Source organism: Thermobia domestica, chromosome 12 (assembly GCF_964235325.1).
Source record: "Thermobia domestica chromosome 12, izTheDome1.hap1.1, whole genome shotgun sequence".
In the NCBI taxonomy this organism is placed as follows: domain Eukaryota; kingdom Metazoa; phylum Arthropoda; class Insecta; order Zygentoma; family Lepismatidae; genus Thermobia; species Thermobia domestica.
Genome location: NC_137465.1, coordinates 54,067,909 through 54,078,833, shown reverse-complemented (window position 1 = coordinate 54,078,833; position 10,925 = coordinate 54,067,909).

The window sequence follows — 10,925 nt, the reverse complement described above, 5'->3', positions numbered from 1 at the left end:
GCCTAGCTGGCATAACCGTGAGCGTAAAACTCAAAAATTTCATTTAATATTTTGATTCTATTCTCAATGTCTTTATTACTATAGTACGGTTTCGTGTTCCCGCAAATCGAATATTACCTAAGGAGAAACTATTGCGATATCTTAATACACAGACCCTGTAAGTATGCAGAAACAACTCTGACCTGAAATGTCTTTATAAGATAGTTAATGGAAACTTGAGATGGGAAATCATACTACGAGAAATATCCTTACATATGTGTCCCTTCCCGCAAAAAGCTGGAATACCCAACCTACCCAGATATTTCGACCTTGCTCGACCCAGGTTGGCAATTATACAGAAGTCTCATTTTTACAGAATACCGAAGTATTATAATCATCTAACAACTGATGTGGACATTTTTTCGAGCTACCCGGTGTTTGACAGAGTAATTAAAAGCGTGTTGGCATATAATACTACCTTTGCACCCTTTGTTGACACTGATATTGTTATTGTTGTTGATACTTTATGTGTTCTTTATCTGTCTTCCTGCTTGTTAACATTTCCCTGTGTAAAATGACAAAATTATGCTATATCTGGGAATTTGTTCAATAAATAAATAAACGCTTAAAATATACCGTGAAACAATACATGAGCGAACTACAACCAGGCTTTAAATACACTGCATTTGGTGGGCACACAGACCATCATACATCAACCTTCGTAGTATAGACCATTCACACTATCATAGGCGGCGACACAGTGGGTGCAGCTGCACCCACATTAACTTCGATTTTCAGATTTCCTACAACAATCCTTTCTATTTTGTATATTTATTGTTTCCCATGTTTGGATATATTTGAGTGACTTTTTAAGTCTTTCATAAGTTACTTGTTATCATACAGTCTTTTTCTACTTTTTTAAAAGTATAACTTAGGGATTATTTTTAAGATCTTCCTGCACCCACATTATCGAAATTCTGGCGGCGCCTATGCACACTATACTATTTCTTTTCCAAGAGGACCAAGCCAGAGATCCCCAGCCAGGTAATACTCCAGTTTTCAAGGACACAAAAACAGTGGCGGATCTAGAAGGTAAGGCTAGGGCGAACTATGATAGGTATATCATGGATTTACAATCTTTCAAAAATGTACAGGGTGTTTCAAAACAACACCGACAACATTTGGGACATGATTCCTGACACAAAGATAAGACTAAAAGTAGAGACCAACCTGGGTGCAGAAATCTGTAATTTCGGAGTTATAGGATGCCGAAAACATGAAAAATGAACTTTAAAGGTACATAGCTCCAATACTATGGGAGCTATCGTAATCGAGTCAAGACTTCACTTAGGAAATAATATGTGCCTTATCGAAATATCCATGTTTCAGAGCCCTACGGTACTCACGCAACAATTTTTATAGAGGTTGTCGGTGAGTATTTCAAATTATATGCCCGTAGCCAAACTCCCTCTGTAAAAGTTGTTGCGTGAGTACAGCAGGATTCTGAAACATGTATTTTTGGATAGCGTTAAGTGAAGTCTTGACCTGACTAAGGCACATCCCATAGTATTGGAGCTATGAACCTTTCAAGTCCATTTTTTCATGTTTTCGGCAGCCTATAACTCCGAAATGACGGATTTCTGCACCCAGGTTGGTCTCTACTTTTAGTGTATCTTTGTGTCAGGAATCACCTCTCAAACGTTACCGGTGTTGTTTTGAAGCACCCTGTATAAATAAGAGCTTCTATCATTTTTGTCACTTAAAAAACTGGGGATCCTAAATCCCCAACTACAGCCTAATCAATTTTCCTTTCATTTTCATCCAATAATTCGAAATCCAAATGACAGGAACAAATAATTCGATCACCATGTTTAGGTACATTTCAATACTTTTTCTTAAACGTAACTCACTTGGTCTTTAAAACTCATTACTACTGAATCAGATTATGGCATAAGCGGGGGTGGGTCAGTGGTAGAGCGGGTTCACATCTGGTGCGTGGGGTTCCTGATTCGATTCCAACTCGCGGAAAGTGAATTTTGTGGTGGAAAAGCGCCGTCTGTGTGAGTTTTTTCGGGGTTCTCCCGCTTCTTTCCACTTTCTTCATTCCACCATTCCACTCATTGCTCATAATCACGGTCTCCTTTAGCCTAGCCGGCATAATCGTGGAATGTTAATCTTAAAGATTTCATTTTCAAATCAGATTATGATTAATTCTGTTGGTTTGTTCACTTGGGTCAAGAAGACACCAATATTAAGAATAATAATGATAAAGACGTCTAATTTGCCGGAAAGAAAATGAATTTTGGTGAGAATCCCGTAAAAAATAGAAAGGTCATAAATAGAAGAAATAGAAAGAAAATATTGACAGATAAAGGAGAGTAAAAGAGAAAGGAGTAATGGAGCAAATAATGGAAATGCTATTAAAGGCCAGTGGTAGGTAGAGTTATACGACTGTTGAAACAAAATAATTAATTTCGATATATATTTTTTCCTTTTACCGTACTCGCTTCTTCTTCTCCAATTAGAACGTAAACAATATCTTCTAAGTCGACTCAAGATCCTCATTCTACCAATCGCAGCAAGCAATCTTTCTCTGAAGGACCAATCCTTCAATTTATTTTTATCTCTATCTCTTGGTGTCCCCTTTTTCCACATTTATTATTTTTCTTTTGTTTTGTTTGTTGCGTTTTCTCCTCCAGAACAAAACTTTCGATGACTTCTTTGAACTTTCTACTGAAAGCCATTGAGTTTGAGAAAAGTGAAATTGTGCTGTAAAACAAGGAGTCGATTTTAATTTACAAAAGAGGGAGTTTAATTCGAAAATACATGATGTTACAACAGAACACTTTGGAAAGGAAGGGAATGCATTGTAGAGGCCACATTAAAGACGAAATTAAATAAATGGAAAAAAGAATGGATCTAGAGGAAAAGAGGTTTGGTTGACACATAAGTCAGTTTACGTGCTGTTAATAAATTTTCAATAGGAGTTTATCCATTACTTCAATCCTTGTGTTAAAGCGACTGGAGCAAATCCCGGGTGGAATGAGGGGGGACCTGTACCATCCAATTTTGGAACTGAGGAGACTGTTCTACCCCAATAGTCCGATTTGAAATGTGTTGTTCGCGGAGAAACGTGATGATTTGTGTCCGATTGCCACAATGGAAAGTAAGATGAAATTGATGTCCCCCAGAATAAGCCACAAATCTGCCTACCTCCCACTGTTGAAGACAACTTTCTTCCCCTGACCCTCCACAGCATTGTTTTCAACTTTATAAATATTTTGAACATCGGTTAGAAGGAAAGGATTATGGGAACGATCTTACCCGTCCCCTCTCCCAATGTTGAAGACAGATTTGCGCCGCTGGTTAAAGCTGTAATACCACAATCCTCTGGAGGAGAAATTTTATAAGCGATGATGTTTTTATTCCAATTATAAAAGGGGTTTTAATGCTTGGCGATGATCAAACGATTGTACTCTTACTGTTTGTATTATTTAGCATAAAATTGTAGACTGACTATAAAATCCATGCTAAATGCCAAAGTGAAAATGTTGAGTAGAAAGCACAGATTTTACTTCAGAACTGATGGTACATAGGCCCACACGCATTCTTCCCGCGATTATTTGGAGTATTTTCACAATGAATACTAGATAACCTGATTTTAACTCAGCAATATTACGCACATTGCCCACATTTTGACACTAAATCAAACCTTTTGGCACTTAGCACGGATTTCGTTCACTGGAAAGCAGAGATTTTTCTTTGTACTTCATTATCATGTAAACAAATCTGTAATTAACATGAAACGGCATTTCCGTACCAAATCTCGGCGAGACTCACCTATGGGGAAAGCTATTCGTAGGTGGTATGAATATTTCAGAGATTTCGGCCGTGTATCACATTGTTATAGCTGGTTGGCTTTGAGATTTTGAGTTCAGCGTCCCGTTCAACAGCGAAGCTAAATGAGACGTGGATCTAATAGCTTAACGTGCAAATCGGAATCACATGAGCCCCCGCTGCAAATCAAACACGGGTCTCACACATCAAAGGCACATACACTGTCAACACAGCCATAAGGGAGCTCTAAAGCGAATAGACACGTGTGTCAACGTTCCTCTCGGATAATTGGTTGGTATATTTGGAGTTTAGCGTCCCGTTAAACACCAATGTTATATGATACGTGGATCTCTAGCTTAACATGGGATCCGAACTACATGTATTCCTTCGGTAAAAAACCATGGGTCTCTAGCACCAAAGATTTGTAAGCTAACCATATAGCTAACCTTTGGAGTATTGTTTTATTTTTATACTAACTTTGATGCATAAGAAAGAAAGAGATGTTGAGATTTTGTAACATCGTATATATTTAATCAGTGGAGTTCAAAAAAGATTTTTTTGTTTTAATTTCCCTTTTTAGCAAGATATTATACAAAAATAAAATGGTGTAGATCATAATAAAAAAATCCCACACTCAAAAATGTGAAAACGCTCACAAAAATGGTCATAACCCCACACAAATAGACAAATCCCCCAAATGCACGAATGGTCATATCCCGCACACTCATAATTAACATATTTAAGAAATGTCAAAACTTCCCACAAAATTGTCATAACCTCCACACAAATGGACAAATATTCTAAATGCACGAAATCGTTTTTGGATTTTTTCGTCATGTGAAATTTACATGTGGAAACATGATCATTTCCAAGTGTGAAGGATTTCTCTAATTGTGCAGAGGTTTTGTCACCTGCCGAATTAGGAAGGAAGTAAATATGTAACAAAAGGATTTTACCAACAATGTTGGTAAAATGTTTTAACAACAAAATATTTCAACTAAAATAAATTATTCAACCTTCCTCCATCATAAAATTCCAACTATCGTCCATATCTTTAGTTTACAACCTCGCAATATGATTTCTAAAAGCATGTTCCCAATTGGAAACATTGGCAGTTAATTAAATGAAGTTTCCTTGCACGTATTTTGCTCGGTTTTATTATTTTTCGTAGGAAATAATACTTAAATTATTTCGTATACGTATTTTTCGCTCGCTGTCTCTCTAGTCAAGTGGCAAAAGCGCGTATCTTTGATTCATGGAATTCTGGGTTCGATTCCCTGTGGAAGAGCTTTAGACGGACCACAGTGCAGTGCTTCTGATACCACTTTAAATTGTAGGTTTTGTCGTATATAACCTCGCTGTTGACGAAAGACTTAAATTAGTAAATATTTTTCATTTTAGTAAATTTGAGGAATGCGAATTCTTTTTGTTCCCAAAACGATTCAAACTTATAAAACTAATCAGGTGATTCTACCAATTACTATAACGGACATCATTCCACGAGCAGCGAAAACTCTTTAGATGAAACTTAAAAGAAACAATGTAAATATGAGTGATGCTAAGAATTACATACTTTATCCCAGCATTATTCGAACGCAAGCAATGTACTGTTCAAGATCATCTGAACAAGAATCTGGAAGTGATAAGGTACTCTTAATTTCTTTTTCGGATTTACGAAAAATATGAGAGTGATGAACAGAAAACTAAACTTGAATGATCCTGCAATTACAAAAGAAGTTCTACCCTTGCCTTCAGGATAAGCACATACGTAAGTATTTCTATACCTGGTAGATAACATCAGAAATAACAAACTGATTGAGATTGATGGAACAAGTGTTTGAATTGTCATGAAAATCTGTTCATAAAAAATAGGGACAAGCTCGAACTTTCAATTTCAACAGGAGAAACGTATTTGATTTTTTCTTACTTGTTGGATGCAATTAAAGGCAATAATATTCTGTATCTCATATTCGAATACGGCAAGTGAAATCTAGAAAATGGACGAAACCAAAATCTCCACAGTGGAGTAACCAAGTAGCCCATGGAAACTCTATCTTCTTTAGCCTAAAGGGTATAACCATGGGACGTTAATCTAAAAACAATCCCATGAAAACTGAAAGAAAATAAAAAAAAAACTTTTTGCAGAAAAGGAAAATTTTGTTACTGTATTTAGGCATGTATAATCCTAATTTTTTAAAAGATATATTAATAACTGAGGATATGACTTATACAGGCGACTGATAGGAAATACGTACAGTCTTTCTAAAAGAACCTGCCGCTCAATACTCTTTGGAAAGAACTGCACTCTTACCCACATTTGAAATTAAATCAAAGGCGATTCATCTATGGTCAGTTGAGATTTTTATTTAGAGCCTAAATATTAGTGCAGATTGTTCCAAAAGAAATGCAACTCAAACTTTAATCAAGTATAGTTTTTGAAGTAACAATGACAGAGATGCTTTTCGTGACAAAAGTTAGCGCTGTCTCTATGGAGATATTTTAAGGATAAAACCAATGCGACAAATCGTAACGAATTTTAGGAATTGTTTAAATGACCAGAAGTGTAAGTCAAAAAATTTGCAAATTGCTTATAATCAATTGCGAGGAACAGAGAAAACAATTAATCGCCGTAATTCTTATCGTAAATGCTTAGTACGCATCAATATTTATCGGTTGGGACAAAAACTGCATGTTGTTTTGCAGTGTTGACAGTTGTAAATGCTATTTTAACGTACTCAGAAAAAAAACACATTTTTAAATAAAATATCGAATTCTGGCAACAATGCTCCAGCAAAAGTACTACTTCAAGTGTAACTCATCCTTGTACATGTTTGGCAATGTGATTTATCAATAAAATAATAAATTAACTTCTTCGTAAAGAAATACGATAAAAATAATTACGAATCTGGGTTGATCTACATTACAACCGCAAGATGATTGACTGTCAATTTTGTATGGGCAAAAAATTGAGCGATTTTGGATAGGGAGGGCACTCGTTTTTCGCCCATGAAACAAAATTGATACGGTAAATCGTCCTAAGGTTTCGAAATTTGGATTCTGTGTAACAAAATACATCGAATTCATACCTTGGCTTCCCTGCAACAGAACTTTCTTTATATGGCTGTGTTACATATACTGTATTCTCTCTACTCAAAAATTCTTTTGTACAACTTATATCTCGAGAATTACGTACAGTGTAGCCAAACCCAAACTATCACTTAACTCACAAGTCAGTATGATGTGCTTATTTCATAGAAGATACAAAAACTGGATTTAGGGGCTATTCAAAAATTTTGTGGCCTCTTATCCAAAAAATCCAATATATTTCAATGAAAAATTTTCTTGTAGGCTTTATATCGGGAGAACTACATATAGTGTAGCCAAACTAAAACTATCGCTTTACTCAGTATGATGTGCTTATTCCGTAGAAGATACGAAAACTCAATTTAGGGTGTAACATCTCACTCTGTTAGTTACTTTCGCAAAAAAAAAAAGTTGTAACAGTTATTATCATCATCTAAATTCATTCTATTTTGAGTCTTCGATAAAATACTTTCGTTTGTCAACTTTTTGAATACAGCGCCTCTAGTGGCGACTGTTGTGATTTCACCCAGCAATTGAGTTATCCTGATTAGATGTGTGATGGAAATGTACCCGAAAAAAGCTTGTAATAGTAAGCTCTATCTATCGCAAATTCGTAAATTATTTTCTTAAAGAGTTGCGTGTATATAACAAGTGAATTCAATTGGATATCCTAAAGTGTGGATTGTTAATTACTTAATATTTCTTGAGTTGTTTAATAATTTTCATAAGTTTAAATCGATTCATATATGTTCTAATGGAGACTTAACTGTCATTAAAAGGGATATAGACATTTTGTATTAACCAGACTTATAACTTCCTATATTTCATATATATATTTGAGAATTCGGTACAATTATTCAATTCATTTCAGGTCGTTATATGGTACCCATATTTAAGCTAAGATATTGTGGTCCTTAGGATTACTGGCAGCCACACATAAATTAAATATATTTATATTGCTTCTCGAATGTGGCGGGTCTTCGCAGGTGGGAGGCCCGTATCGAGTAACGACCTCCTATCTAAATAGGAACGTTACACAAATTTCCAGCACACATCTACCTCCATTGTTTAGATTACGAGAAAAAATTACCGTCTCAAATTTCGGACTTAGTGACGATACGTTATACTAGTGGCAGTAAAATAAATGATTTTGGTCTGAGTGTATATTAGACTGCTCTTTAATGACAGGTTGTGAGGTGTTAATAATTATGTATTTTGTAATATCCAGTTATTTAAATTGTGAGTTAATTTTTTGGTATAATAGCAAAATGCAGCGTGTGGGAGATAGCCCAATTAGACCTCAGTTAGTTTTGAACTCGTTTCCAAATGGGGATACCGTAATCATTAAACATCCTGTAGATTATTCTATGTTGGATTTAGCATTTTTTGAGAGTAGCCCTGTTCATGACATAAATGTTGAATCCATAATGTTTAACACAAACGATCGGTTTGTGGACACTACGGAATATCGCGATATAGCTCATTCACGATCTTTATCTACCAAGATCACAGGAGCAGGTAGCAGCGAAGGCGATAAAGAAACTCATGTAAAATCAACTTGTTCTGTATTTGTATATACAAACGAGTACATCTGACGAGGTCATTGGTTTTGAAGAAAAAGAAAAAAGAGTGGGGAACACTTCAGCCAGCGAACAGCTGATTTTCGTAAACCATTCTTTCGCGATCTGAGCAAAATAACTGTGAATGCGTCTAGTGCTGGTTTTAATGAAGCTTTGAAGCGACTACCATTTTGTAATGAAAACAATCATTTAAGTTTGTTTAAATTTTTGTGTGCGGTGTTTGATATTATAGATCAGGATGGATACTTGATCCATGCAGTAATTATCGGGATCTTGGGTAAAAGTTTTCCACTCGATTGCATGCTAAAATATTGGAATTGTCCGAGTTAAGTTCAGACTGGGTATTAATTAGTAATAATGTTATAGAGGAATTAATGTCAGATTTAGGAAAAATGGATATTGAGAACAGGTTTATTAACAGATTACAACAGACACATGAAAATACTTGGCAATATATACATAGTGTAAGGAAAGCATATTTATTGTTGTTTGGGATGTTCAATTATGAGAGGAAGGTGCTACGGGTTGTGCTTCGAGGAATGAGGCCTCAGATTCGTTACGAACTTTTTCGTGGGAACTTACCTAATACTTCAGAGGAGTTGTTGTCTGTTGTAGAACGAAATGAACTACATTGTCGGGATTTATTAGTGTACGCTGGACGTCAGTAAATGTGGTAGACAAGAAACCCATACAGTGTTATGGTTGTTTTGGAAATCATCTTTATAGTGTCCATTTAAATATAAAGTAAAAGGAGTTTCGACAGCTAATGAACCTATTCTGAGCCGAGCTCGGAATAAACCTAATTCCGGGATTCGACTCTCTCAGCCAGTAGTGCAGTTAACGTGACCAGTGATGTCGTCAGAGAATAATGTGAAAAAAACAGACTAATAGTGAGTTACCTGATACCGCCTTAAGCGATAAAAATGTGATGGCAGTTTTTGTGCGCGGATTTATTATGGGGAAAAGACAATTTGAGGCTATAGATTCTTGTGCCTCCATTTCAATGTTGCATAAACAGAATTTTGTTCAGTGGAATGAAACCTTACGTCGTCCATTGCAGATTAGGAAGAAGCATTTCAGTGGCATTGGTCTTGATAATAAAACCATCGAGTTTAGTGAGACCGTAATAGTTCCCATTAAGTTTCGTTTTAAGGTTTACCATTTAAAGTTCTTTTTGGTCGAAAACTTTAAACCAGTGTTTATAATAGGAATACGTGAACTTCGCTAGATGAGAGCTAATTTGGACCTAGTTGCTCATAAATTATTTTTGACTTTAGAAGGAAGACAATTTGCCCCACTAACTTATACTCCTCCCCCTCTCCCCAAAAGAAAGAAGGTGATCCTACTTCTAGTTTTGGTTTTCATAGTGGTCGAAAGGAAGGGAACGAGGGGGAGGAGCGAAGAAGTGTTCTTCAACGTACCATCTGCAACATAGCCGACAACGACAACATAAGGGCGGCTCTGAGGCATGTCAGCCAGCACAAAAATCGACAGAGGGGAGTTATGGAGAGTACAGTGAAGGAGGCAAATACTTTTGTTAACCCGCTTATGGTGGATCCTAAATGTATGGATCAAGATGCTTCCTTATAAGTCTTTGTAGATAATTTAGTGGCTGAATATTCTGATGTATTTACTAATAAATAGGTTGTATTAAAAATGTAATACATGATATACAGTTAAGTGATGAAACTCCGATTAAGCACAAAGCACCCTCTTTGTAGGAGTGATCAAATTAAAATGGATGCTATTTTAGATGATTGGCTTGAGAAGGGTATTATATATCCGAGTACGTCGGGTTGGGCATCACTTTGTTTTTTGGTAAATAATAAATCGAGAGATAAGCGCTTGGATATTAATTTCCAAAAAATAAATGTAAGATTACATGTTAACCCACAGTATATTCCTCGTATAGAAGAAGTACTATCTGAAATGTCTTATGGTGCTGTTAGATCGTCCTTAGATATCAGGGAAGCTTACCTACAAGTAAAATTGACTGATAGGTCATCTAAAATCACTGCCTTCCTTACTCACCGTGGATTGTTTGAGTTTTCAGTTTTACCATTTCGTTTAGCTAGTGGTACTCATGTATTATCTAAGGTAATGACTGATATTTTGTATCCGTTAAAATCAGAAGGGGTACAATATTTTTTTGATGATGTCGCCTTGTCTACGCCGACAATTGAAAAGCATATATAATTCTTTTAGAAAGGTGTTGAGTAAATTAGAGATGCTGGTATAACTTTATCTATTAGTAAGTCTACATTATTTCAAACTAAATTATCTTATCTGGGCTATATCATTGAAGGGAATGATATGTATATGAATCCTAGTTGTTTGAAAATAATCCGCCGGTCACCTCCACCGAAGTCTAGAAAGGGAGTATTATCTCTGTTATCATTTTTAAATTATTATTCTCGATTTGTTCCAGATTTTCAAGAAGTTGTT